Consider the following 27,974-nt stretch of genomic DNA (forward strand, 5'->3'; position numbering starts at 1 on the left):
CGGCGAACGGTGTAACGTATCATCAGCGTCTCGTTTATCATCATCATCGTCATCGTCGTCAGACGCGGGACGGAAATTCAATTTATGCTCGGCCGCTGCGGTGCACCAGCCCGGGTCCGGGCGGGTGTCACACAATACGCGGCGGCCACAGTCCACATTCAGTTGCAGGAGCTCGGAAAAGCGCCTTCTTCTGCTCTTGGCCGCCGGTTGGCTTTATGATTCGCCGAGGCCCGGCCCGGCAGCCAACCTGGGCTGGGCGATAAAAAAGAAGTTTCTTAACAAGTGCTTCCATTCACACCGCATCGAGGCCAGGGCCCGGGAAGGCGGGTGATTCGATTAAGAAATATGGCAAAGAATGGAGAAAGCCAAAGAATGCGCCAGCATGCCGCCTGGCCCTGGCCCTGGCCGCCTGGTAGCCTGTGCCGATGAATGTACGTTCCCGCAACAATCCGCAAACCAAAGCATCTCGCTCGGGTTCGGTATCTCTGCGGTTGAGCCGTGCCAGGCCCCCGGGCCAGGCTCTTCCTGTTTGTTGGTGCACACACAATGGAGGAGATCCCCGGGGCCGGATGCTGGACCGCGGGCGGGCGGGTGCGCCCGTATCAGAACCGGAGGGAGATTGTCTGTAGAAAATTTCACAACAAAAGACCAAGCGAAAAGGGAACCGCATTCGCCCGTCCGGGGCCCAGCAACACTGTTATCCCAAGTCGAAGACGTCCTCGTCCCGGGCACGTCGTGCTGTGGCAAGAGAAATTTTATCGCAACAACGAACATTTCTAAAACAGACTCCTTGAACGGAGTGTGGCGCGCGCGCGGAGTATTCGTAACGCTTTACGCAACAGTGACTTTCGGAAAATCAGCATCACAAAGCGGCCGCTGTGACTTTGTCTGCCTCTTCTGCTGCCTGGAAGAAGGACAACACTCGGGAGGGCTCGGGTGAAACTGGAACATAATTGTTTGGCGGCCGAGAAGCCGCCCGGATTGCATTCTAATGATTTATTTTGGTAGTCATAAACTTTTTAACGGCGGCACAACTACAGCAACTTTCTCGACTATCCCGACGTAAGTGTCACTAGCACACGACATGACAGTTTTGCCAATGCCAATTTAACGCAATCCAGCCTTCGGAAAGGTTGCCAACTCTTGGGCAGCAGCCACTCTACTGGTCCGCTACTTCGCAAAACCGTATTTCAAGGCTGCAAAACATTGGACCGGCTTTCCTGTTTACGGTTCAGTGGATTAACTTCCACGACCACCGGTCCCCAGTAACCCCGGGGTTGGCAATGATTTTGTTTCCGCTAATGGACCTCGCGCGCGCATCTCGGCACACTTTTGTCGGCGGCGACAACCCTGGTCCGGCCGGGACAAGTGGCCGGGTTAGTAGCCGGCGCTGCTGCACGCTATAAATCACGCCGCCCCCGGCTCGGGCAGCAGCAGCGTCTTCAGGCACTCGCCACCTCTCGGCCGGCCACCGGGCGAACGGCGTGAAGGCGGTTTTACAAACTATCTAAATTTTACAACCCACCCCGCCGAAAGTCGTCACGGCTGCCGCTGTGCGCCATTTTACTGCTGCGGCTCGCCCGGCGACAAGGTCATCTCAATTTGCTGAGATGAACGACCAGGGCTGTCCGTCCGGGGTGCACGGTTCCTAAGGGTGAAGAAATGGTTCAACCGAACGGTCCCGCTGTGAAGGACGTGTACGAGGGCTGATCAAAAATATTCGCGACATTGGAATTTCCACGGGTTACGTACATCCGATTTTCTTTTTTTTGTTGCGTAAGGTTGCTACACATGTCAGTGACTTATAGTGAAAAGTTCGGCCTTTTTGAGTAATCAGTCAATGTTTGACAGTTGTTTTTCTTGGGTTTTCTTTTGGCTCATCGTCGATTTTTGACTCTCCCAAAAAAATGGATGGCAAAGAATCGTTATGAAATTTTGTGTGAAAAACGAAATTAAAAGTGCGAACGCATTCGAAAGGTTGACTGTGGCTTATGGTGAAGCTATTAAGACCAAAAGCAACGCTTATCGGTGGTTCGAAATGTTTTCAGAGGGCCGAGAAGGTGTGAACGTCGAAAAGCCAAGTCTGGTCGAATGTGAAAAGTATTGCTTACAGTTTTCTTCGATTACCGAGGTCGTGGTGTATCATAAGTTGTTTCCAAAGGATAGAACGGTCAATAAAGAATATTTCCTGCAAGTTATGCGCAATTCGGCCGAAGCAATGCGTCTCAAATGTCCGAATTTGTGGGAAAACAAAAATTGGCTGTCGCGCTCCTGTACCATGGTTTCTACGCGAAGTGTTGGCCAAAACAACACTCTAATAATGCCAAAGCCACCATATTCTGCATATCTGGCCGCCTGTGGCCTTTTTTTTTGTTCCGGAAACTAAAGGAGGCCATGAAAGGACGACGCTATAACACGATTTAGGAGATATAGACGGCATCACTGATGAGCCGAATCTTGTCCAAACAAAACAGCTGTCAAAAATTGATTGATTACTCTAAATGGCAGAAATTTTTGACCATAAATCACTAACATATGTAGCAACCTAACGCCATAAAAAATCGGAAAATCGGGTATACGCGGAAATTCAAATGTCGCGAACATTTTTGATCAGCCCTCGTACGGACGCTTCACCGGCTGCATCTGGACCCGAAACCGGGCAATGCACGCGAACCGGGAATCGTGAGGAACCGTTGGGATCGTGAGAAAAGGCTACAGCCGCGGCATGCACGCACGAACCGATCCACGAAGCACGCACCGAAGACCGAATTTTTCGATCATGGAACCAGCTTTGTGGAGCCCCACGCCAGTGGGCATGGGCTCCCGCGAAAGGCATAGATTCCCTGGCTGGCCGAGAACTGCTTTCCGGCTTCGGGAGACACTCAATCTGTTCACCGCGGCCACCGCAGAATTGGCCGGTCCCCGATATGATCGATAGCCGCTCTCTGCAGCAGCGAAGCTGATGAGGCTTGCCAATGAGACGGATTCACATTATCATTTAGATGTGGTCTCGTCTCGTGAATCAATCAACCGTGCATCGATAATGTTGCCCCGACCGACCGACCACTGAGGCCGATGATGATGAGGGCGCACTCGTAATGGTGGCCGGCGGCGGCCAGGTAAGACAGGGATTCTTCGCATTCCTGCCCGCTTCCCGCGCTTTATGCACGGTTCGTGTAATTAATCTCCGCGGTTCTCGGGCCGGGCCGGGCCGCTTCACGACGCAGCGCAGCGATCGTGAGTTGTTATTTTTGGCTGGCTCTTTTAATTGGGCCCTGCATAAATATATGGGTGATGGTTGGTCCGTGCTCGCATGATTTATCGCCGAGCGTGGGTCTCTGCTGTTGCTGCTGCTGCTGTTGCTGCGGTTCGGTTTCGGAAGACACGAACCATGCTCGCCACGAGCGTAGCATTAGCGGCCGCGCGTTTGCGTGGACGAACGGACGGAACGGAGAGCTCCAGCCAGCTTCTTTTCGGACGTTAAGTGCTGGCAAATCAGTGTGTCCCCCGGCGGTGGGGGCCACGGGGTGCTTAACGTCGTTCCACTTTCCGGACCCGGTCGATGAAGTAAATCAATTAGAATCGGGATCGAGGGAGAGCTCGCGGATAGGATGGAAACAATGCTTGAAGTCCCCTAGGGACGCTTTATCGAAAGGGGGTCCCGAACCGGATAGGAGATTCGAAATCATCAATGAGCGGTGAAGGATCGCGGATTAAATCCGAGTTGAGTTATGATGAGCTCCGAACCGAAACTCCTTCCGACAGCATTTCCGATGGCAACTCTTAATTTGACACTAATTCCCAAGAACGCGGTCGGTTGGTTTTCGGTGTGCCGGAGTTGCTTTCTGATAAGTTTGCCGATTCGGCGAAGCAATCATCGCCGGCGATTGATGTACATTTCATTAGCGAGTCCCACTTTTGCGCCAACGAACTGCTCTGCGAAAATAAACCCTCGCCGGTCAGCAGGGCCACCAGGAACTGTGACCAACCCGCGTCGGGCCGGCGATGAAAACGGCGATCTGTACCATTTGCATTTTTCAGCAGCTCTGGGAAATTGAAATCTGCCCAACGAAATTGGCCACCGTTTGTTGGTCTAACGGATTGTGGGCCCCGGTGCGATGGTATCGCCGTAGTCCGAAATTGGAATTGGGACCAACGTCGTCTTTTCACCGTCGACGTTTTTTTGTCGGGGCTTTCGAGTGGTTCCCGCGCCGCGCCGAACGAACCGAGTTCGATGTAATTGGATTGGATTTGGGCACGAGAAATGGGACCGTTTCCCATGCTTTTCGCCGACTGTCGCGAAAAACAGCCGCGGCCAAGAACTACCCCCCGAAAGCTGGCCCTGGCGTGGCGTGCGATAGAGTCATAAGTCGCGCATCATCGTTCGCGCGGCTTTCGCAACTGTCGCTCTCGGAAAAGGTCGTATAGTGTGTGCACCTTTAATGGTAAGTGGTGGTCATAAATGTCTCGTCGTGTCCCGGCCCGGTGCGTCCGCTCTCGAATCACATTTCGGTGTACGGTGATTGCAAATTTTACAACACACAACGAGCAGAGTCTTGGCAGTTTTATTTCTGGCCCGGCCCGGTAATCGGTGACGGACGGACGGACGGACGTATCATCACGGAAGCCCTTCCCCGCCGCCGCCGCCGTGTGTTACGCTTGGCCAACGCACCAATTCGCTGTTGAAAGCATAACTTATGTGCGGGATGAAAATGAGACTGCGAGCTGCTTCCGTGCCGAGAACACCGTCTCAGGGACCCTCGCTGATGGCCGATCATTTTCTGGGTCGTGCCTCAAATTGCTACTTTTGCCGAGCGAAAGGAAAAACCACTAAACATTGTGTCTGTGCCGCACCGCAACAACCTCGTCCCAGCAGCTCGTCCCAGCCAAATGTCCGGGAATGCGAAGCGAAGCAAAGGAAAAATCTTGCCACCAGAATGGCGGCCATCATAAACCGCTCGCTGGCCGACTGGCTGACTGGCCACCATTACCGAAACGTTTATATCGTCAATTATGCGCATACATCGGCCAGCTAACCGGCAGCCCCTTATGCAGGCGCCCCGCGCCCCCACCACCGGGATGGGTCGGAGAGTCTATCTGCATCGATTCATCTATTCGTGAGTAGGCCCAATTTTCATGCTTCGTCTGGTCCGGGGGGAAACCCAAGGGTTGCGTGGCCGTGTGCGCGGTGCACCCGTTTAATGGGCAGCGGGCGCGGGCAGGGGTAAGAAAGTGGAAATTATGGAGATCTTAGATAAGGTAACTTGCGAAGGATTTTATTGGGCAAGACTTAATGGGTTCGGCTGTCGAACTGATAAACTCGCTGTCGGTCCGGGAGCTGCCGGTGGCCGGGTGGCAGGGCAGGGAAGTGGTTCGCCCGGAGATGGGTTGGCGCAGGCAAATTTGGCATCCGGCGGTATCATCTGTATTCAAATTTTGTAAAGTCAATTTTTTCCCGTCTTCCGCTATAGAACGTGAATTAATGGAAGCGTGGCCCGTGAGGGGAATTGGAAACAAGGCGCACAACGAGAAAGAGAGGCGGGCTAAGGGTGCGGACGTGGGACGGAAATAATCGGATCATTTGGCGAATTTGATCTCTGGGAATTGGCGATGGCGCAGAGAAATCGATGTTAGCCCGACAAGTTCACGAGTACTCCGGCTCATCGGAAATGGCGGAACGCTGTTCTGAGCTAGAGAATCGAGGAGCGCAGGATTATCACATAATGAACGCATAAAGACTGCGTCACCGAGGATAAAGCATAATGCTTAGAATAAAGACTGTACAAGGCTTTTCAATACAACACGCTAAAGTTGGTATTGAACAAAGTTCCTAAGTTCAGGAGTTTCCGTTTAACTCAACACAACTTTTGCAACATTCAAAATTTGCAATGACATTTTTAATAGGTTTTTTGAAGTCGTTGGAAGGAATATCCTCAAACATCCGTCAAGTAGAAAATAGTGCCATGGTGACAGGGTTATTAATGACAAATATTAAGTTTTTGTTCAAAAACTCCTTAACTGCGACGGTCTTGTGAGGATGTGCATTGTCCTGTAACAAAACACATCTGCTTATGCACCGTATATTCACATCATACTAGTAAAATTCTTAACCATAATCGTTTCACTACTTCTAAATAATATTCCCTGTTGTCCATCTCACCTTCAGGGACGAATTCCTTGTGGACTATACCCTTCGATTCATCAAAAGGGATCAGCATTATCTTTACTCTTGGCTTGACTTTATTTTGACTTGACTTTATTTTGACTTGAGTCCAAACAAAAACTCTACTCTTCCTTTAATCCACATTAACTTGTTTTAACAAATTATGGGTACAAAATTCATCAACTTTAAAACAAAATGTAATATTTGATCTTTGTTCGTTTGTGTCCTTTTTTACAAGCGTCATAATTCTGCCAATACAGAAACGCGCATAGTTTGTAATCTTTCATCCGATTTGCATGAAATTGGATGCGTTTGACAGAGGAAGGACCCATCTCTATGTTGCTATTTTACTGTTTATTAAACGACGCTGTATTTTATATAGTTTTTTAATAACATCTTGTTACTTTTCGAACCTGTGTATGGTGGTTCTAGTATCCTTAAGGTTTTTGTCACAGCGATGCAGAAGTACAAAATGAAAAAAAAGAATGAAATAAACACAGTCCAAGCCCAGCACGCTAAAGTTATTCAAGATCAGGCATCGTTACACGTTCAATCCCCTATTTTATGTGATTTTGGTTGGCCTCCAGTGCTTATTTTGGTTGCGCGAATGAATAAATTATCTCCTAGCATTCCGCGCCGTGCATAATGGTTCGTGACTTTCGCCGGGGGTCGCTCCAGAAATAGGCACAAATATTGATCCCACTTGATTTCAAACCAATCGGCGGAAGCCGCACGGAGTGATAACGCGGAATGAAATTCAAAAACGTCGTTGTGGGGCCAAAATAGAAAAAGGCTCCCAGGGCGGCTCCCACCCGGCGAAGCGATCGATGTCGGGAGATTATTTCCAAATTAGATTTTCGGTTGGCTTCATCTCGGGCGAATTGTCGTTCCCACACCGCACCGCCGGCCTTACCGTCCGTCCGCGCCACCTGGCACCTGCTGCGGACGGGCGCAAAATGTGCGCCGTGAAAAACGACCTCGGAAGCCCGGTGCGAAGGTTACGGATCTTGAGAGTGTCTCGGGCCCCGGTTGAAGACGAATGTCGGAAACGGCTTCGGAAGTTCGGCGAAAGCGAAATGGGAAGAAAACTCAAGAAACACTGTTTAATTAAATCAAATGGCTTTTAATTTGAAACAAACAATTCTCACTTTTTGACCCTTTTTCGCCGCGGCGGGTGCTCCCGTCTTTCCCCGCGGACGGCTCTTAGCCGTGGGTCGGCCCGGTGGCGCGGCGGTTCTCGCTCGCCCGCTTCAATGTCGCCTTCTTGTGGACCGGCGGCCGACCAAAGATGAAACGACCGACCCGAGCACGGCGTTGGTAGCAGAGTAAGTGGGGCCGTGGCAGCATAACCGAGCACCGACGGCCGAGCAGAAGGTGATGCTTTATTGACGTTCGTTTTATTTATTTTTTTTATCTGGCGGTTCGTTCTACCAAATCGCTGGGTTCGCTTTGAAATGTCTTCACACTTGCCGGCGGTCGGCGGATTGGGTACCTTGGATTTTTGATGCCGGGAAAACGCCGTCCTTCTGGCCGCCGGAACACACAGCGAACGCGCCTTTGATCTGCGGCGCGGTACACTTCCGGCGTCCCGGAAGCCGCGGCCGATCGGAAGGTGCGTTGGGAGCCTTTGAACCGGCCACCTAATCAGCGCTCGCTGATTAATATCGATTTTCCGATGGGATAGCCGCAGCTGGCGAAACTATAATGGCGATGGTTTTATTACTCCCGACGGTTGACGGAACACTGCACTTTCTTCGAAACCGTTTGATGTGCGCTGGTTTATGGAATGATTTAATCAAAAGCAAACGCTGGTAGCGCGTAGCTTGGGAAAGGTTAGATTGAAAATAGGGATTGGGTAAACCGTGAAGTTTTCCATTACTAGGACAAACAGTTGAGAGTGTTTCAATTGTTTATGTTTTTAGTTGCAACAATCAAACGTGCCACGTACTTCAATTCAGTACTCTAAGCTAGAGATCATATAGATTAACCTGGAGTTCAATACTCTAAGTTAGCTTATTGGGTTCCCTGGGTATCAGTTAAGGAAGTCGAATAAGTTATTTATCAGTCATTCGAGGGTAAAGCGAAACCCATTCAAGGTCGTTAGATCGAGAAGGATTTTGTTTTCTATTATTTAAAGAACCGTAGCCACGTATTTTTTGGCTGATTTATGTAAATTTTGCGAAAGGTTTTGTGTGGTTGCAACTCTGAAATAAAGTATTGAGACTAAGCTCCCGAAAGGTCTTTAACGAAAACATCATCGAATCAAAATGTCAAAAGTTACCGAGCTCCCGAGGCAATTAGAAACAATTTATTTAACGTGCGTACTTTTCATAACGGGATTGTTTAAATGCTCCAATAGATCCATTTCCATTTGTGAACGTTCACCAGCAACGAGCACGTTAGATTTGAGTAGTTCGCATCACTTGAATTGATCCTGGCTTGGTCCGTGAATATTCGTTCTTTTGGGGAATTGTCGCATTTTAAGGTATGAACTTTAGAAACTCGACTTCTGGCACATCTGGCACAAGACTCTCTAGCTTGGGTGCTTGAGAAATCTGGTCTGATTGAAAATAAATGTTGTTTTGGCCTAAACGTGGTCATTTGTATAACCGAAAATACCAATCTGCAACAATAGAGACGGAAAGTTTTAATCACATATTTACCAAATGTTAAGCATTTGGCAAGAATAAAAAAGAAAAAATAATATGTAAAGTATAAGACAATATCTTAAAGCATTTCCAACCAATCAACCTTAATCGTAAACTAAAAATCAACAAACTAGTAAATCGGAACTGACCAACAAACAATACATAAGCAATAGATCAACAGACCCGCTAAAAGAGATGCAAGAAGCGTATACTCAAAATCGCTCAAACAATAACATAATAACAAAAATAACAGTTGAGAAGATTTCCGCAAACGTCCAATTTACTTTTTGCCTCTTTAATTCTTTTCTGACGTGTTAGACTGTCAGTTACGAGGGTCTTACTACAGTAAGACCCTAGACCCTAGAACTACAGTTCTATTAGTCAAAGCTTAAAAATTGTCCCCGTACTGAAAGATTCGACGACCATTTTTACAGTAGCCACATTCTTCAACTTTCAGATAACGCTTCCGCCAGGCATCGACCAGACCAGCCACTAGGTGCCATAGAGAAGGAATAAAGAGGTATGTTTGACACATTTTCCTTATTGTAACTGAAATCGCATAAATCCAAATAATCGCATAACAAATCGGTTAGTTTGCTTTCAACATTGACTACTACAAATTGAACGCATATTTTTAGAAAGTCTAAACTGTATGTTTTTGGTGTTGGCCAAACTGTGTGTCGGACTGTCACTCTCTGCGGAGCGGAGAAGCAAATCTTATCGTTTCGCGCATCTCCCGCTTCGCTAGGTGCCGGGTGTGCGAATGTAATTTATTACACTTTATCGCCCATTCCAATCTGAGCCTCAAACTGCCGCCAAATGCATCATTACGCCACGGTCCACGAAACGTCTTCATCTTCATGCGCTTGCGTCCAAATGGCTTGGTGTCCAAACTTGGTTTGAGCCAAAAATTTAAATGGCAACCGAAATTGAATCGTAAATATTCGCCTCCACGACGTCGCCGCGGAAGGCGGCATTAAAAGGCGGCCTGCCGATGCCGAGAGAAGCAACGGAACCGCGCATATGTTTCGAAGACGCTACCCGACCGACCGGCCCGTATGACGTCCGCGGCCAACGGTATCGAGCGGGTGGCGGACGGGGGAAAAGCGAGCAGAAGGTAAAGTCCGGTAGCAATTGGACGGTGTGAAATGACCGCCGGACCGCGCCCTTACCGTCGGCGGGCTCCTATCCGTACCCCTATCCGGGTGTTGCCTCGCCGGCTGCTTCGCCGTTCCTGCCGCCGCCTTTATCGCTGTCCTGCCAGGCCGCCGCCGCCCTCGGGCGCCGCCGCGGGATTGGGACACCCGGGATTTTGGGTTCTTCTCTTCGCTTCTGTCTTCGGTTCGTGGCCCACCTGTCAGCTGGCTGGCACCGACACTTTGGTCAATCATAGTCCCTGTTTTGCCCTCTTTTTTTGTTTTCTCGCTCTCTCGCTCTGTCGGTTTTCCGTCCCTTTTCTCCATCATTTTATTCTCCCTTCGCTTCGCTGTTAATCCATTAGGCCGTGTGCCGGAGGGGCCGTCGTTCCGTCGTTCCGACGGTCGGTCGGCCGGACGAGACGTTCCCATTAATATCCAACTATTAAAACAACTCTTATGGCCATTATTATTGCGTGTATGATGTCATGTTCGTTCGTGCGAAACTACACCATTGACAGGGCCCCGAGACCTCGGCCCTGTCGGGTGCGGAGCCGGTCGAATGGCCAGCAATAAAGCGAGGCCCATCATATCGCTCCGACAGCCGACGATAGCCCCCCCCCGTCCGGCCGGGCACCGGGTCGTCATTTATAATTAAAACTTAATTTCTTCTTCAAACGCAAACGGTCCGGTTCGAGCGGGGCCGTCGCCGCCGCCTGAAGACGTGCGCGACGTCCCGTCAAGATGGAGGAAAAGTTTTAATTGATAGGCCCACCGGGGGCCAAGCAGATGGACGGACGGAAGGATGGGACGAGAGAGCGCGCGTGCTCCGTGGCTCCAAGGAACCGCGATAGGGGCGCCACCAATTCAGCACAAATTATCATCATACATTGTTTGTGGGGGGAACGATTTTCGGTGGAATCGTGCTCCAGGTCCAGGTCGGACATCACACCACACGGGCCAGACATCGCCAGCGGAGCTAGCAATAAAAAAAAACCCGGAGAATCAAAGAAAAGTTTCACCACTCCACGAGGGAGCGTTCCGGGAAGTTTTTCCCCACTTACAGGGGAGACCTGGCGGGGGGCCGGTCCCGGTCCGGACGAAGGTGTGTACTTCGTTTCTCGATTCATTAGGAATTCCACTTAAATTTTCCAGCTCTAATTATAGTTTGGAAAATTCTCAACCCACCGTCGGACCGGGAAATGGGATTTGTGGGAAGTGGAATGAAAGTTTCGTCCGCGTCCGAGTCCTGCGAGCGGTCCGGGGAGGGAACTTAGGTTTCCTGTAATTGGTGGGGCGCGGTCTTGCCGTCGGGAACTAATTCCGCTCTGGGTCGGCACTTGGGTGCGAACCCAGCCGAGCCGAGCCCAGTACGCGAAGAACGTCATAAATCTTTATGGTATGACAAGTAAAAATTCTTAATTGATCCGTTCCACCTTTTCGCGTTTGTGTTTGGTTTTTTCGCTGCCGCTGCTGCTGCTTTCAGCGGAATTGCGACCCCTCATCGGTCGGTGTGTCATCGCCCGCCTCAGCCCTCCACCCACCCGGCCATACCGGATGGTCCAAAAAGCAATCAGGTAAGTCCTTCCGCGTCCGCGCACGGTGCAGCCGCAGCGGGGTCGGGTAGGAAATTGAATTTATCCCATGGACCCGAGGGTTGCGGCCCAGCCCAGAGTGGCGTGTCGGCTGTTACTCCAATAAACAGCAATATCGTATTACTCCGGCCACACAATTTCCGGCGGCTCCAACTTTAATGGCACCCATAAACCGGCGGATTCGTTATCTGGCCGCGGGTCTGCGGGGTGCGTTTGTCCAGCCCGTGAATCCCTCGTGACGCCCTCAACTCCACGGCTGGCCACGGATCACGGTGTGTGCTATCGATCGGCCGACGACCCACGACTCCGAGCAATAATTCCCGTACCGTGGCCGCCTAATCCCGCTATTTACAGCTCCAATTTCTGTCGTCAGAATTGAATCCAAACAAAACTTTCCGTGCCCTTGTTTATTGATGAGCTGCAGCGCACTCTGGTGCCGGGCCAACTAGGTAAACATAGATCCCCGCGATCGATTGAGGCACTCTCTTATCAACCCTCTAAACCCGTCTTCAAACACGGCAAGCGAGGCTTCTACGAAGGTTCCGGCTCGATTCGATGCTCCGGATTTTCCAACTACCTCGGGCTCTCCATTCAACGATTCCCATTCTTCGGGCTTTTCAGTGCGGCGTTAATCCCCGGAGCAAGATGTGATCTGTTCCACGTTTAATCGTCGGCTACGCACTTCCGGCGCGCCCCCGGTTTGGCCCCAGAACTGTGAGTGGCTAGGAACCGCGTACCTTTTTGGCGGCCTTTTATTTGCCGATGGGCTTACGGCGATTACGAAAGACGCCGCCGGTTTTCAATTCGATTTAAATGTTTACAGATAGCTGTGGCGCGCCGTGCTATGGGAGGGCCTCGGCCTATTTTTACCTTTCACCGCCCCATGCCACCGTCGCCGCCGGGCTCGGCCGGGTCCTTGGGTGGGCTCGGGGCGGTCGATGGATCCGTGGCAAAAACATGCTGCTGCTGCTGCTGCTGCTGTGGTCGGAAGGAACGGATACCATGTGGAGTTGCGTTGTTTACCAGACCGGGAGGCCCCTGGGTTCCGATCCCGGCGGTTCTCGTGGTGCCTCGCCGGCCGGCCGGCGGTGTGTAATGCGATTTAATATGACATCCATGATTTATTACGGTTCAGTGGCGTGACGGGACGGGCTGCTGCTGCACGGCCGCTGACGAACCATTTGCTTCGGCCGTCAAACGCCGCCGTCGTGAAGGACAGACTCCCGTAACTTCCCGAAGCGACGGATGTGATTAGCAGCAGCAGCAACCACGATGCGCATTAGTTAATTAGCTGCAATTTGAATTCTTATCATAATTAACAACAATGCTGGCGTACTAATTTTTACCACCAAAGAGAATATTATAAGAATGTTGTGTTTGGGCACCAGACCTGCGGATGCATCGTGACGCCGTCGAAGGGACGATTCCTTCAAGTGTGTGTGTGTGCTGGAAAACTTCATGTCGGAACCGGGTGGTTTGAGCAGCGAAGCAGCGCCGAAATGAAGGGGTCGTATTTATGGTTGTTTGTCCACGCAATTAGTCACTTGGCCTGCGACTGTCACCATCCTCGAACGGAAACGTGTACACACCACACCGCGCCCGGGCACGTGTTTCGTGGTGGTACACCCCTCCGAACCAGACCCTCTTGGGCCCTTTCGTGGGGTTTCAAGTGTGAAACAATTGAAGTTTTAGTTTCGATCAAAGGGCTGCTGGTGTCGCATATGGCTTCGGTAAGAAAAGTTCTCATTTTTATATTTCTTTCACACATTTATTTCTTTCTTTTATTCCATTCTATTTATTCTTTTTATGCCTCACCGTGTAGTTCTCGTTTGTATTATATTTAAATTGTTTTCATCATATTTATAGATGGTTCGGAAATCATTTTACGGTTCAATTGGGATTTGTTTAACGAAAACACAAGTTCACAAGCATTTAAATGTAATACTCTAATATATTCAAAGTATGTGCCATCGTTAGCTATACATTTTTGCCATCTTTGTGTAAGTCACGCCAAAATAATTGTTCGTTTGAGTAGCTCTTAGTAGATCGAACCCTTTGAATCCCACCAAACACAAAGCATTGTTTTTGACCATGGCGATTGGGCCGTGCAATCAATGCTGAGGGCCAGTGTCCCTTAACTTTTTCGGAGGTGATCCACGCTGACCGTCATGTCCAAGGACGTGCTCACTGTAAGCTTCCTCAGACATGTCTTATTTGCCAGGCACAAAAGTCGCCATGTTCAAGCCTCCTTAAAAGTAAGCCGCAGAACAAAACTTGTTTGGTTTTACTTTGAAATCTTTTGCTAGATGCCGAAACCATGCCTTCAGGTTTCTTAGAGCCCCTTCAGTTGCTCGTGAATTGTCTGGACGAGCGTTGTCGTGTTGTTTATTATCCTGAAGTCCTGGTAATAAAGAAGTAAACACGATCTTTGGATATTAAAATTTAACTTGCGATACGCTATTGAGTGATCGGCTGGTCTTTTTCAAAATAAAATCTTAATCGAGTTTGCGTTATAACACGTTATAACAACACGTTATAACAATTAATAATCAATATTTCCAGGTTGGCAATCACAAAATGTACAAACTTCATGTTTGTACACCTTGAGCCAAAACGTTGCGAACATCAAACTACGTTTGAGATATGGGATTGGTTGTTGGCGTACTTTTACGATGTTGCTTTGAACACGGCATGGCATGGCTCGAGGCGTGGTTTGAGATTTTAAAAGTACCGCCACCGGTTTCTCGGTGGAAATCTGACACTTTTCCCACTTGACAATCAGCAGCTAAGTACCACGCACGTTGTTCATGTTACAGCTAACGCAGTAATGAGTTTAAGCTTGGTCCCGTGTTCTGTGCATTAAATCTTTTGCCAATCTTGATGAAAGGATCGTAAACCCAACGGAGGGAGGTAGGCTCACGTCGGTGCTCCGGGGGTTCGGAAACTGAGCACCTTTTTCCGCCGGGCAGCAACAATGGAAATGGTACATATCAAATATCCCGTCCCGCCCCGGCATCGCACCGCAAAATGATTAATATGTAAACGTGGAAGGTGTGTCCTTGGCATCCTTCGCCAAGGACGACGGATCGGTGCGCCGCTGAAAACGGTTGTGCGAGTGTTTTCACACCTTTCCGACACTTTCACTTCGGTTCGGTCCCTTTCCCGTCCCGTCCCGGTGTGTCACTCAGTCTCAGGCTCCGGCCTTCAGCTCTGCGCCGACCCGATTTTCCGCTCCGTTGGCCCGTCCCGTTCGCCTTAATCCTAAGCCCCTCCCCGCTGCCATCCGAGGAACATCAAAGGAAGACCCCTCCCATCCCGTCTGCCGTCCCGATCCTCGGGGCAAGGTGAGAGAATCGTCGGGGTCGTCGGCTTGATCCGTTTGGTCGGGCCGCGGGATGAGTGAGGATTGAAATTTGATTGCCCGCGCTGTCACCGTCGGTGTCACCGTTGCGCACCGCGCCACGTCAGCCCACTGGTGGGCGGCGCGGCAGCTAGGAAAACATAATTCCCGGGCCGAGTTTCGAGAAAAGCCGAGTTCGCGTGATGTATCAAATATCAAGAGGATGGATTGCAGTCATTTTATTTTCCAGCGGCGGCCGGGGCACCTGGGCCACGTGCAATAGATGCACGGTGCCTGTGTGCTCGTGTGTGATTTGTAGCGCAAGATTTGTAGCATTTGAACGGAATGGAACTTTGAAGTTTTTGGGATGCCATAAAAAAGCGAATGGATGCCATTTCGATTGATTTATGGCACTTGAGTGGATTTCGCTCCGTTCGGGCGGGAGAAATGGAACCGACCGGTACCGATTGCCATTCCGGGCCGGTGGTCCCGGAACAGGAAACGGCGGCCCGTGGGTTGGCAGTGATTGAAAAACATCAAAGTAATGTAAAATGATATTTTTACGGTTTCATTGCTGGAGGGCGCGTGATTGCACCGAGCGTGCGTTTTCCTGGTCGACCTCAAGGCATGCCAATGGACAGTTTTCGATTCGATGTTTATTTTTTGATTCGGGTTTTGGGGCCCCCGGCTCGTGATCGAAGTTTTCGCAACAATCGTTGTTTCATCGACGGTTTTATCATAGAGTGGCCCCCAAGATGGGTGAACAGCTTTTTTTTCTCTCCCTCTCTCACGGCCGACGGAACCCATTGGCTACCCCGTTCCACCGTACGCCGTGTGCCGTATTCCAGGCCATTACGCGGGCACCGGGGCCCGGCTTAGAACTGGGCCACGAAGGCGAAATATTGATTGCCAGACGGTGAGTTGGCAGTTATGCCCAGGCCCTCGGTTTCTCGTTTAACCTCCGCGTGGAAGGATGTGTAGAGCCCACCATAATGGATGATTTCGCACCGATCTCTCGGTTCTCTCGCTGCACAAACGAGGCCCGGCGCTCGAAAGGAGCTGCACACAAAAAAGGGCTAAGGCAAGCAAAAACCCGACCAGCGAGAGCTAGTCAGGTTCTCCACTGTGCCATATTCTCCAGCGAAATACTTTTGAAATCAATCATTTTTCATAATTAACCATATGCTGCGGCCGTTCCGTTCCGTTCCGGGGCTGCGAACGGAGCGACCGCAGCGCTCGGTTGCGGAGCCTAAAAATAATAATAATGAAAAAAGGATATGTGTATACAAGCGTGACCGATCAGCGGCGAGAGATCGATCGAGGCAACGCGTTGCTGCCTTCATGCGCTTCACTGAACCATCAACCAGCCAGCCCTAATGCGCCTTCGCTATCCCTCTCGGTCCGAGCATCGACTGGAACGATCGATAAATAAGCGAAGTGGTAATAAATTTTTAACACTCAAGGGTACGATTATGCTGCAGCACCAACAGCGGAGCGGTTCGGGTATTGAATTTAAATACCATCTTCGCCCAGGCCCGACGGGAATACGGAACGAAAAAAAAAAAAACCTTAAATAACAATGCCCGGCCGAGGCGAATCCCTTTTCCGAAGAGACGCTCAACACAGGAACAGGCACGGGGCGAGCGTGGCTGAATGGCGAAAAGGGAGCTGAATGTTGCAACGGAAACACGCTGGTTCCAGCAGCTAGGCCTCTTAGGTAAGGAAGGATCAATTAACGCGAAGGATGGGCTTTTATGTTTCCTTTAACGCAATTAAGCCACTCGACATAGTAATTAGAATTTATTCTTCCCGGCCACACTTACACGACCCGGACCCGACGGGCCAGATTTCAGCTCTCAGGGATAGAGGGATGTCCTCGGTGCACACGGATGCGTTGGGCCGCACACACAATGGCGCATCAAACTTCGTTAGGGCGCGCAGAGGACCATTAGAACACATGTCGCTGGAAATCGCTAAGCCTCGTAGGCCCGTGCTCCGTTTGTGGGTTTCGGAGGACACCAGGAGGAATGCAACCCCCGAAAGTGCTGCTGGAGGTCGGTTCCAGTGGCCCAAGGTGGCCCGACAAAGGCAGCATCGCGGTGGGAAGTATTCGCACCGCATTCATCACAAATCTGCCACTTCAATTATCTTTCGTCAACAATAGAGCAACTTCAGTTGCGGGTTCGCCGGGCGACCTGACTGACTTCTATTGTGCGTGATGCCTACGCAATAGAAATGAAACAAAACGTTGTGCCTTCGCGATACTGTTTGCCTGGCGGTGCCTTCCACGAACGGCCACGGGACATTCCGTAGACATTAACCACCGCCAACACCGGCGATGATTGGAAGAAACTTATTTCGAGGAGAATATAAACGCCGCATCATCTCTTTAAACAAGTCCCCCGCGTACTGCTGATTCACCAGCGCGGCCGTTGTTGGTACCTCCGGCTTTTGGAGTCGAGTACACAAGCTGCTGATGCAATAATCATCGACAGCGGCAGCGTGGAAACGATGAATCTCTTTATCTGCCGATGAGTCACTTTTGAGTCACGGTCCAATCAGCACGATAAAGTCTATTAATATCAGGTTGGGGAAAAAGTAATCGACGTTTTTGGCGTGAACTTCAAAACATTATTTAAGATACTTTTAATTGTCCGATTTGCGTCAAATATGCACCATTTTGTTGAAAAATTTGTTGTCTTTTTAAAAATACCTCCATAATGCCTCTTTCGTAGAAGGCTTAGTTGTTATTGGCGAAAAACTCGAGCAATCCATTTTCACAATCCTTTTTTGATCTCAGTTTTTCATCGCTCAAGAAATTTTGTAATGTGCGAAAAAGGTATCAATCGCTTAGTGGAAGGTCCGGACTATACGGTGGATGCATTAAAACTTTCCATCCAAGCTCCTGAATTTTCTGGCGAGTCACTGAAGACGTGCATAACATTTCGTTGTCCTGATGGAACACAAAACCTCTTCCGTTGGCCGATTCTGGTCATTTCTGGTCAATTGCTAGCTTCGAACGATGCAACAATTGACAGTAGAGATCTGAATTTAGTGTTTGGCTACACGGAAGTAACTCACAATAAACAGTTCCTTTCAAGTCCCACCATATACCTAGTAGAACCTTCCTAGCCGTTTTTCCTGGTTTAGCCACCGGTTAAGCAGCTTTACCACGCTTAGACCCCGACCGATTTCACACAATATTGTGGTAAGTGACCCATTTCTCATCCCCATTACCCATCCGTTTAGGAAATGGGTCGATTTCATTCCGTTTGGCCAAAATTGCGAAGATGGAAATTCGAGCCATCATGTTTTTTTATGTAAATAGGTTGGCGCCAAAACATTGAGCTTCTTTGTGAACCCAGCTTTGCGCAAATGACTTAAAACTGTTTGACAGTTAATCTTTAGCTCCTGGCCGATGCTCCGATTACTAAACTGCTGATGAACTTTGGTTATTTCTGTGAATTTATCGACATTTTCGATGGCGGGTCTGCCTGTGCGAGGTGCAACTTAAACATAAAAAAATAGCTGAAACGGGTCAACGAAACCAAAATTTGACCTAGCTAGCTTATAAAGTATCGGCACCACAAACACCATGCACAATTTCAGCGGTCTAGCTTGAATTTACACCGTTTTCTAAGAAAAACTGTAAAATGTACCGAATTTTCTCTTAGTTGACTTCCATTGTTTACACCCTGCAACTCACAAACGAATGGAACAAACAATAAACAATGAAAGCAGTTTTTTAAGTGTAAAGTATCAGCTTTAAAACGAGCCTAAACTTGAAGCTGTACGATCGATACTTCACGAGATATCGATCACGAAAGGCAGCTGTTGTGAAAAACGTCGATTACTTTTTCCCCAACCTGATATTTAGTCAAATTATGGTTCGTTTGTTTTTCGCCTTCCGAGCTTTTTGACCGGAAAAGTGCTGGCAAGGCAAACAGCAGGGAGCAGGGAGTACAATACTGGTACATGGGCTGAAAAGCGTCGGGCCTAACACATAAGATGGCACTAGTCTTATTGCATTTGGCCGCTTTTTCAATTAGTACAGGGTGATTCAATAAAGGTTCTCTTTTTCATTTGGTTATAAAACAAAAATGGCTGAATATTTTTCGATGCTTGAACATTTATTCGAAAGGATGATTCAAGACATTTTTTTATGGACAACAATTTTGGTCTAATGTCCACTACGATTGGTTTGGCAGTAGCCCATTCGGTCGACCCATTTTTGAGTACATTTTCGATTATATCTGGTCCTATATCGGCTATAGCAATTTGAATTTAGGTCTTGAGGTCGTGAATGGTTGCTGGTTTGTTCGCGTAACATTTATGTTTCACTGCAGCCCAAATATAATAGTCCAATAGTGTCAAAGCGCAGCTTCTTAGAGGCCTAATCACAACACTATTTCTGCTGATTATTCGATTGCCGAAGATGGGGCGCAAAATATCGATTGTGGCTGACGCTGTATGGCACGTAGCGCCGTTTTATTAAAACCAAATGTCGTATAAGTTTTCAGCTTCAAATTTTCTGAAGAACCAGTCTCGGTAGCGTACGTTGTCAACGGTTACGGCGGCTCCTTCTTAATTTTTGGGTTTGGTTGGGAGAAAATGGGTCGATGATGCTACCAGACCGAAATCCGCACAAAACAGTAAACAAAACAAACATAAGCAATTGAAAAAGAGAACCTTCATTGGATCACTCTGTACTAATTTTTAAAAGAAAGCTGTTGAAATTTTATCATAAGTTGTTAGACTTATAAGTTTGTGAGTTATTGTACTAAGAGTGGCACTACTTTTGATATTTAAAAAAATCATGACACAAAACCAATTATGTGTTTTAATGTTACACCGCTTCTTGATGGGAAGAATTACTCTCCAAGTGAAGCAAAGGGTTCAAAAGTTTTATAAGGACTCTGCTCCATCAGAAGAGACAATAAATCGTTTTGAGTGACCGAAAAATGAAATTGCGTGAATTGAGAAGGGAAATAACATCAACAATACAATCAATTAAATGACTGTATATGGCAAAGAAAAGAGGTTTTTTTTTCATCAAGACCATGTCACAAGTCTGAAATGCACTTCGAATTGAGTCTGAATTGCACTGAGACGTATGTTGAGGAAAAAAGTAAAAATCGTTCTATGAAAGAGGTGTTGAAACGTTAAAGTGACGCTGGAGTTATTTTATGGAGATTACGTTGATGAATAAATCCAATTTTGGATAAAAAAATATTGTGTTTTTTTTCGTATGCTCGGGACCTTACAGCCCATGTGTTGAAAATCACGCCCGGCATAATTAAGGGGTTGTGGTACGGGTATTGGCCGATGCTGACTAAAACCAAACTTCTTGTTATACGGCAGCACCTTGCAACTGACAAATAACCACAAGCGCATAAAAATTCTCACGTCTTTCGACCGTTCTTGTCGTTCGCTTGTCTTGAGTTTGACATTTTCTTGTCTTGAGTTTGACAATGAATTCTGAGCCGCTTACTCTCGGTTATCCAACTCTTCCGATAGTTATATTCCGGAAAAATGTTTTCTTCAGACTTATGGTGCTGCGTTACACACCTACGTAGGTCAAACGTCCTACGTAGGACCTCGTCAGTCAGTTGTTTCCTTCGTTCGTTGTGCGAAAGATGGCCGATCTTCTCGAACCCGTGCCACGGACGCGCGGCGACCTCGACGTGCTCGCAAGTACGCGGCGGCCATCGGATATTAACTCTCGCTCTCCAACTCTCATCCGTTATTCTTTCCTCACGATCGTTTTTCTCACATTTCATTCACCTCCCCGTCGGTGGGCGGGCGGCTGGCCTTTTGGCCGCCCTGAGATACTTTTCCTGCGCTTGGCGCCGCCACTCCGGGCCCACTCCGGGGTCACCGCGCGCGCGAAATGGGAAAAGGCCGGCTATTGAAGGAGTGTGTTATTAAATTAAATTGATTCATTGAGCTCGTGAAATTAGTAAGAACCGGCGCCGGGCCACGTAGCCTTCGTAGCCGGCCGAAATCCGGACGAAAGAAATTCGCGTTCGCCGCGCAATCAGCCGATATCCGCGCGCCCGTCTCCCCCGTCCCCCGGTAGTAGAGTAGTTTGGGGTTTCAGGTTAAACGAGCTATCGAGCTTCCATTCCGCCGGCCCGCCCACCCGGGCGGCCGCCACCCTCGCCGGTTGTGCTAATCCAACCTTCGGGGAATTGATCCGCACTTCACCGGGCCCGGGCGTCCCGCGTGCCGAAGGGAAATTGGAGTATAATGAGATCTCGGCGAGATCGAGAAAGATTGATGAAGTGATTTGATTACCGCCGAACGAACGGTGATGGGCGCGCGGATAAATTTAAAGCACTCGGGATGTGGGATGGTTGTCATTAGCGGGCGGACGAGGCCTTCGCCGAGGGAGAGCCTTGGGGGTCGTAGTGAGCGAACGGATTGCATGGATCGAATGTGTGGGCTTATTGGTGGTGGTTCCGCCGAGCGGAGGCTCATCGCCGATAATTGGCAGCAAAACGATGTTCCACGATGTTACTTCATCCTGAGAATTAACAACTTATACAGTAGAAGGTTGGAGAACCTAGTTCACACTTACGGCAACGCACGGCCTGTGCAGCTATTAAAGTGCGACAAAAGTCACACGGTTGCAATGTTTAAACGGACGGCTTTAAAGTGTTCCATTTTCCACACACCGCACTTGACACGAACGTTCTATTTTTCACATCAATTGAGGAATTAATTGATTGAACAGATATTCTGGCTTTTTTTAGATGCAATGGGTTCGGTGGAATTCCTGATTTAAATGCCTCGGCCATCAACTGTCAACAGAACGCACAGTTTGATTATTAAATTCCTCCGAAGGCCTCCGGACAATGACGCCAAATTGCGGTAGCAACATTAGCCACCCTAAACTCATGGACTCGAGCGGAACCGGAATCCGGAATGCTGCGGTCAGCCGTGCTGGGGCATTTAAACCCATCAGCGCTGGGAGGGCAGTTGTGCAGTTTTTGTGCACCGCAAACCGATGCGAAAGCACGAAATGAGGCCGTGCAAAAAATCACCACGGTGCACGGTGTCATTAACCTCCCCCGGGGGCCCATCGGAGCGTGGTGAGTGCGATTCGCGATTCTAAAAAGGCCAATTGTGCCAACGGCCAAGTAAGCCAATTTTATGATTATTAGCCTCGGTTACTAGCAGGACAGATGGTTTTTCTCACCCGCGGAAAAGGGTGAAAACATTATTGCTATGTCGAATGGGAATGAGCTAATAAAATGAGAAGCTACTTTTGAGCCACTCGTATGGCCCGCGGATTGCATATCCTTGGAGTGGCCCCGCACAGAGACACACCCCATTCGAAAGTTGGGTATCGTTGATGTGGATGGCCAATCAAATTTATGCTGCGTGATTGGGGATGACGTAAAACTAGCAACACTAACGGCCCCCATATTGACCTTTCCGGAGCAGTGTTCCGCGTTATTTGGCCACCGAGCAAAGCGCTTAACCTAGTTTGCAATGTGAATACATTTTAAGCTTTACGACAAGCAGCCGACACCCCGACGATGGGAGTGTCCGTTTGACCACAAGCACAAGTTCACCTCGGAACATTTTTCTACATTCGTTTCCCGACGAATAATAATCTGTAAATTAAAGTGAATGTGGTGGCGGAAGGAACTCACGGAACCGTGTACCTACCAATCATCTAATAAAAATTGTATATTTAAATCTAATTTACAAAGGATTTCCATTTGTGTTCATTATCATTTCCAACGCGGCAATTGTTCTAGCTCGGCTCGAAAACCGGCTCCAGAGTGCCGGGGATCTTTTCAACCAGCTTTTCTCGAGGCTCTATGATTATGTATTCCGGAAGGCCGGTAAATTTTATTCCTTACAATAATGAGCCAAATATGCCGCCCTGCGCCCTCGCTGCCACTTCCCATTCCCGGCTGGCTGCTATCCCCGGCGCTGAACTTACCCATAAATCAAGCATTGTTTCCTGGTCCGCTCCCTCCCGGGCCGGGACTAGAACATATGTAAAGTACTTCCGGCCAAACAATTGCCAACAATTGCTAACCCTTTCGTCCGACTTTGGGACGCTGTTGGGCCGGTTCGGGTCGCTGGCTATCAATATGCCATTAGGGTCCGCTCTCCGCTCTGCCTTCCGGTGGCCTCGGAAAACATTCCAATTTTCGCCCAACCGTGCCTAGAGTGGCGCACTAAAACGGTGGGCCCGGGTTTCGGAATCGTAAACACATAAAAAATAACACCCCACCCGCTTAATTCAAGGGCTTAATTTCTTCGAGTATTCGGACCCAACTATCGGCGGACCGACCGGTAATGGCCAACCCCATCATTTGGCGGAGAAATGGCGCCCAGCCACCGGACAACATTTAAATCGATTCATAATCATACAATTACCATTACCATTTCTTTCATGTCGGGAGCACAAACTTGTGTTTCAGTCGGCAGCCGGTGCCAGCGCATTGGCGCATAAATTGGCCAACATAACGACCGCCAGCGTACGTAGTTTGTCGCGTCGACAACGTGTTCGACAATTTCATTAGCGGCCGGCGGCCGGGCGATCGTCATCAACAACATCCGCCGCCGCCGGCCGACGAGAAAGGATTTCCAAAAATCCGTCACCGGGAGAACCGGGGGGGGGGCACCGTTTTGGTCGGCCGATTGTGGAAAAGTGAAAGAAAGATGAAACCGTCCGCCGGTCGTCGGTCGCCGGGCGTTTCATGTTTCGCTATGACCTTTTTGTTTTCGTTTCCTAGCCCTTTCCACAAACCCAGGGAAAGGGATTCCTGTTTCTGACGTTTCTGTACCGGTTCTCGAAGGGGACCACAGAAAAAAAACTGTACAAAAGTAAACCCAGTCCGGTCGGTTGAACCGGATTCTCAACCGCGCGGGGTTGAATTTATAATGATGATTAAATTATAATCATCAGCGGCGCTTGACGACACTCGAGACTCGAGTTCAGCCGAAATAAATGTCCGCCTGACCGCATGATAAAAAAAAACCCTTTCGCTGAATGGTAGACAGTTTTCCAGCCACTGTCTGCCGGTAGCCCCAACATAACCGGCCCAGAAACACAAACACACGGACACCCTCCCCGAAAAGCCAATAAAAGCCGAAACATTTGCTCTTATCGCAACAACGGCACCGAGAGGACGATATGCGACGCGACACGCCGTTTGTTTCGGTGTTGGGAAATTAGATTGAAAATTTATGCGCAGGTTATCTCTGCTCGGGCCGGCCCTTTTATCGACCGAAAGTGGTTCTCGTACTCGAGCCTACTCCGGGGGTCATCTGCCATCAGCAGCAGCGAGGGACTCCGTGGGAGCCGGCAGTCGACGGCGCTGTATATATCTCGGTAGCATCTCGCGAGTGTCTATCGGTTGCGTTTTATCCGGCCCCGAAAAGCGATGACGAAGGAACCGGGGGACATTCTTTCAAAAAACGCGATGCGACACTGGTGGAAGTTTTAATATGTATCCACACCGACGATCTGAACAACGGTCGAACATTTGCAACACTTGCCGCGGTATAATACGCGGGCGCCATTAGGGGGGCCCGCCCTGAAAGCCCTCATAATAGGCCCAGCTATCCCGTGAAACTATTAGGTCCCCACGAAAGTGGCTCCGGGGTCAATAAATAAACGCATTAAGGTGTCAGCTGCAGCTCGATATCTCGGTCCGGGTGCGATTCCAGGTTAAGTAAACATGTTTCAAATCGATCGTTGTTATGCAACAAGCCCGATGATACGGATTCGATTGCTCGGCATCGGGAATTTCCGATTCCGACCATTCGATTCGATTTCACAAACCGTCACCACTGGAGCGTCATTCGAATTAATCGTCGGCACAACCCGTTCCACGCAAAAAGAGCACCGGATACTGGCCGGCCGTCAAGCCTTAATGACTTGTGACCTTCGGGTGGTGGGTTTTTTCATCACCCACCCCCCCGGGGGCCGTCTCTTATGGCAATCATTAAAAGCATCTGGTATGCTCGTTGACGTCTTCGTCGCCAGGCAGCTAATGGCAGCTATCGGTTTCGGGGTCTTCCAATTTCGATGGCCGCCGCTCCGCCGAGGTCCGTTTCCGACTCATTGCCGGGGCCGGGGCAGTGAATTCGGTTCGGTAATGGCCCCACGCATTTCATTATTTCTGAAACGTGCTGGGCCTGTGTCCTGCGTCGTTTGATTTAATCGTTTCCACCAGTGCCGCCCAATTGCGGCAAGGCATCGGGCTTCCTCGGCGAGACATTGCGACATCTAGCGTTTCTATCCACCGCGTGGCGATGGGTTTTTCTATGCTAAACCTGAGGCCCGTATCGAATGTATGAATCTTATCGACGACTCGTCTCGTCAGCAGTTCTTTTGCGGAAGGGACCGCGTGCCGACTTTTCCGGCGGCCCGGATAATGTTACTTCGGGTCTTTCGCGTCTGCATCTCATCAGAGCCATCATCATTAGATAAGCGTCTGGCATTTGCAGTCGGCAACGTGAGCGCGCGCATTACGCCGTAAACGTGATGCCTGCCGCCCAATGTGTGGCTGATTGTTGCTGAGAGCCAGTCGGGAGGGTTGAGAAACTTGAACCCACCATCCGTCCGTCGGTCGGGGCCAATTTCGGCTCGGCCATCGCCGCCGCGTACCGAGAGACGCAAATTACCGGGCTGTAAAATGTACTTTCCATCACCTCATTATCCGTGGCGTGGCGAGGCCGGTTCGGTGTGCCAAGGTTTCGCGCCGGTACACACCTTACACGACGAAAGTGAGTGCGAAAATTGACGGACGGCCGCGATGCTAAAAAGTGCATCAACGAAATGGGGTGTCGAATAATTTGCATCCACACCACCTTCACGGTTCAGGTTGACCGGCAAGCCGGCCACTCGGCCCGATTCGCTTAATGAACCGTGTGGCAGCGCGTTTCTCTGCCTCTGAAAAAAAAGCAACAACCAAAATGGCCACTGAAATTAGTGGCATTTTTTTCAGCAATCTTTACTGCCCACACCGCACCGGGTTTCGCGGCAGCCGCCGCAGCGCCAGAATTGGCGTCGTAAAGTAGTGCTGAAATGTGCTCCGCGCCCCGGGACAGCTTAGCGGCAGCTGCACGGGGGTTGTCTAGAACCTCACGCACACACCGTGCCACTCAAGATTCAGGAAAATCGTCCGCGAAATCCGCGATGCTGAATCCAAAGTTTACGTGAGTCATCCATAAAGTCGCGTGTTTTATGCATTTGCAAATGAAATGCCGGTCCAAGCGTGGCATGGACGCGGCCCCCCCCAGATATTAGTTCGTGACAGCATTTCGGATGAAAGGAAGCATTAAAGTACTACCGTGGTCAACCAGTAACGGGAATATTTCTTATACGGGATTATAACTGAACTACGGGATTATAGCTGAAAATTCTTTATTTTTCTCTTATTCTCCTTTATTTATTATTTAAATTTAAATTTAAATTTAAATTAATATGCCGCCTTAGTCATGGATCAATTTACGGTAAAACAGTGGGCTAAAATTGCAGCGCTGTACATTGAAAATAATTATTTAACTGTGAAAACCGTGCGTGCTTATTGTTGCCGAATTTCTTCTGACTTCTTTCTGTTGGGCTATTTGAAGAGTAAGGTTTATGCCATCTAACCAAAAACCTTTGAAGAACTGAAAGCTAAAATCACAGAGGAAATTGCTGCTATTACGTTGTCTATTACCGAAATGTTGTCAAATTCAATAAAAAATTCGCTTTTTCTGTGTCTAATGGAGGTTGTAATTTGATCGATATTGTATGCTGAGTAAATTGTTCATAAACGACATTCTATACTCTAAATAAATGTTGGTCGTTAATCAAAATCGACTTACAAATAGCAGAGTTATTTAAAATTTAATCGTGATCGTGATTGAACACCCTATATAAATTCAAAACGCTGTCCACGGAGCGGGCTGTAGAGTTTAGCGAATAGTCAGAAGTCACATGGTGCCAAGTCAGGTTGAAGAATACGGTGGTTGCAGAACAATATGAGACGAGTTTGTGGAGTAGGAAAAGAAATCGCGAAATGATCACGAAAATATGATGCAAAAAACCCTCCTTTCTGGCACAAATCGACATTTCACTTTTCTGAGGGTTAAATGGTCACCCAAAATGGATTCAACTGATCCTTTCGATATTTCAACAAGCTCCGCAAGATCTCGGACTGTCAATCGACGATTTTGGAGCACCAATTCTTTGATTTCATTGATGTCTAGCACATCAGTTGATGTTCCTCTCTCTTTGAACATTTTATACCACTTCCAAATTCCTGTTTTCGATAGAGTTTGCTCACCGAAGGCTCCTCTGCAACATTTTCAACCTTTTTGGCAGCAGAAATTTCATTCCGCACAAAAGAACCTGTATCGCAAACACTAATCACTATTTTGGCCAGTAATTTGGCACAGATGTTGGTGACAGTGTTGGCAACTTAGAAATAAAAACAGTTGTTTCTTTCGGAATCTGGAATATGTTCAAAATCAAAATTCTCGTTACTTTTTGGCCACCGTGCTCAATCAGATTAGGCGCACGTGAGGTAATAAATAAGCGCACCCGCAAACATGTGGCCCGTTTGGCTGATCTTATGAACCTTCCGCCATTACTCTGGACATTTAAAGTTGCGAACCAACTTTATAGAACCCAACGCACGAACACACACTTGTCCGAAAAGGGGTGCCGCAAATGGTTGCTTCACGGTGGCCGCATCAGCAAACCTGAAACCTTTTCGGGTCCGGTCTCCTCAAACAAAGATTAATACCATCACTTTTCTCAAATCCCAACCGATGGCCCAACCGGCGGCCATTCTGCTGATAACTGCTTTGTTAGACGACGAGGGACCTTGGACCTGAAGCCATTAGCGGCACCGTCCATCGTCCATCGAGGCGCTTTGTGGCGAGATCGAGTTACGGATGCGAAGTGAAAGCATCTGCAGGATGCATGCGCTGGGTGCATCGATATCTTCATTCCTCTCGAGCGATGTCACTGCGCAATGACCGGCACCGGGAAGCGGTATTTGCACAGATCCCTCCTCCCCGGGGCGGGACCGAAGGTCAGCCCGTGCCCGGCACAACCTTTAGCTCGTC

The 27,974-nt window shown here is 49.0% G+C and overlaps 1 protein-coding gene across 1 annotated transcript in view; it reads left to right on the forward strand.

Annotated features, from left to right (window-relative positions):
* The first annotated feature begins 9,264 nt into the window (after positions 1–9,264).
* LOC128272871 (mpv17-like protein) overlaps positions 9,265–27,974 on the forward strand; it is a 71,068-nt gene continuing 52,358 nt past the window's right edge. The window contains exon 1 of the mRNA XM_053010754.1: positions 9,265–9,331. The gene's annotated coding sequence lies outside the window, so the exon portion shown is untranslated. The remainder of the gene's footprint in view (positions 9,332–27,974) is intronic.

The sequence above is a fragment of the Anopheles cruzii genome, chromosome 3, assembly GCF_943734635.1.
Source record: "Anopheles cruzii chromosome 3, idAnoCruzAS_RS32_06, whole genome shotgun sequence".
Classification (NCBI taxonomy): domain Eukaryota; kingdom Metazoa; phylum Arthropoda; class Insecta; order Diptera; family Culicidae; genus Anopheles; species Anopheles cruzii.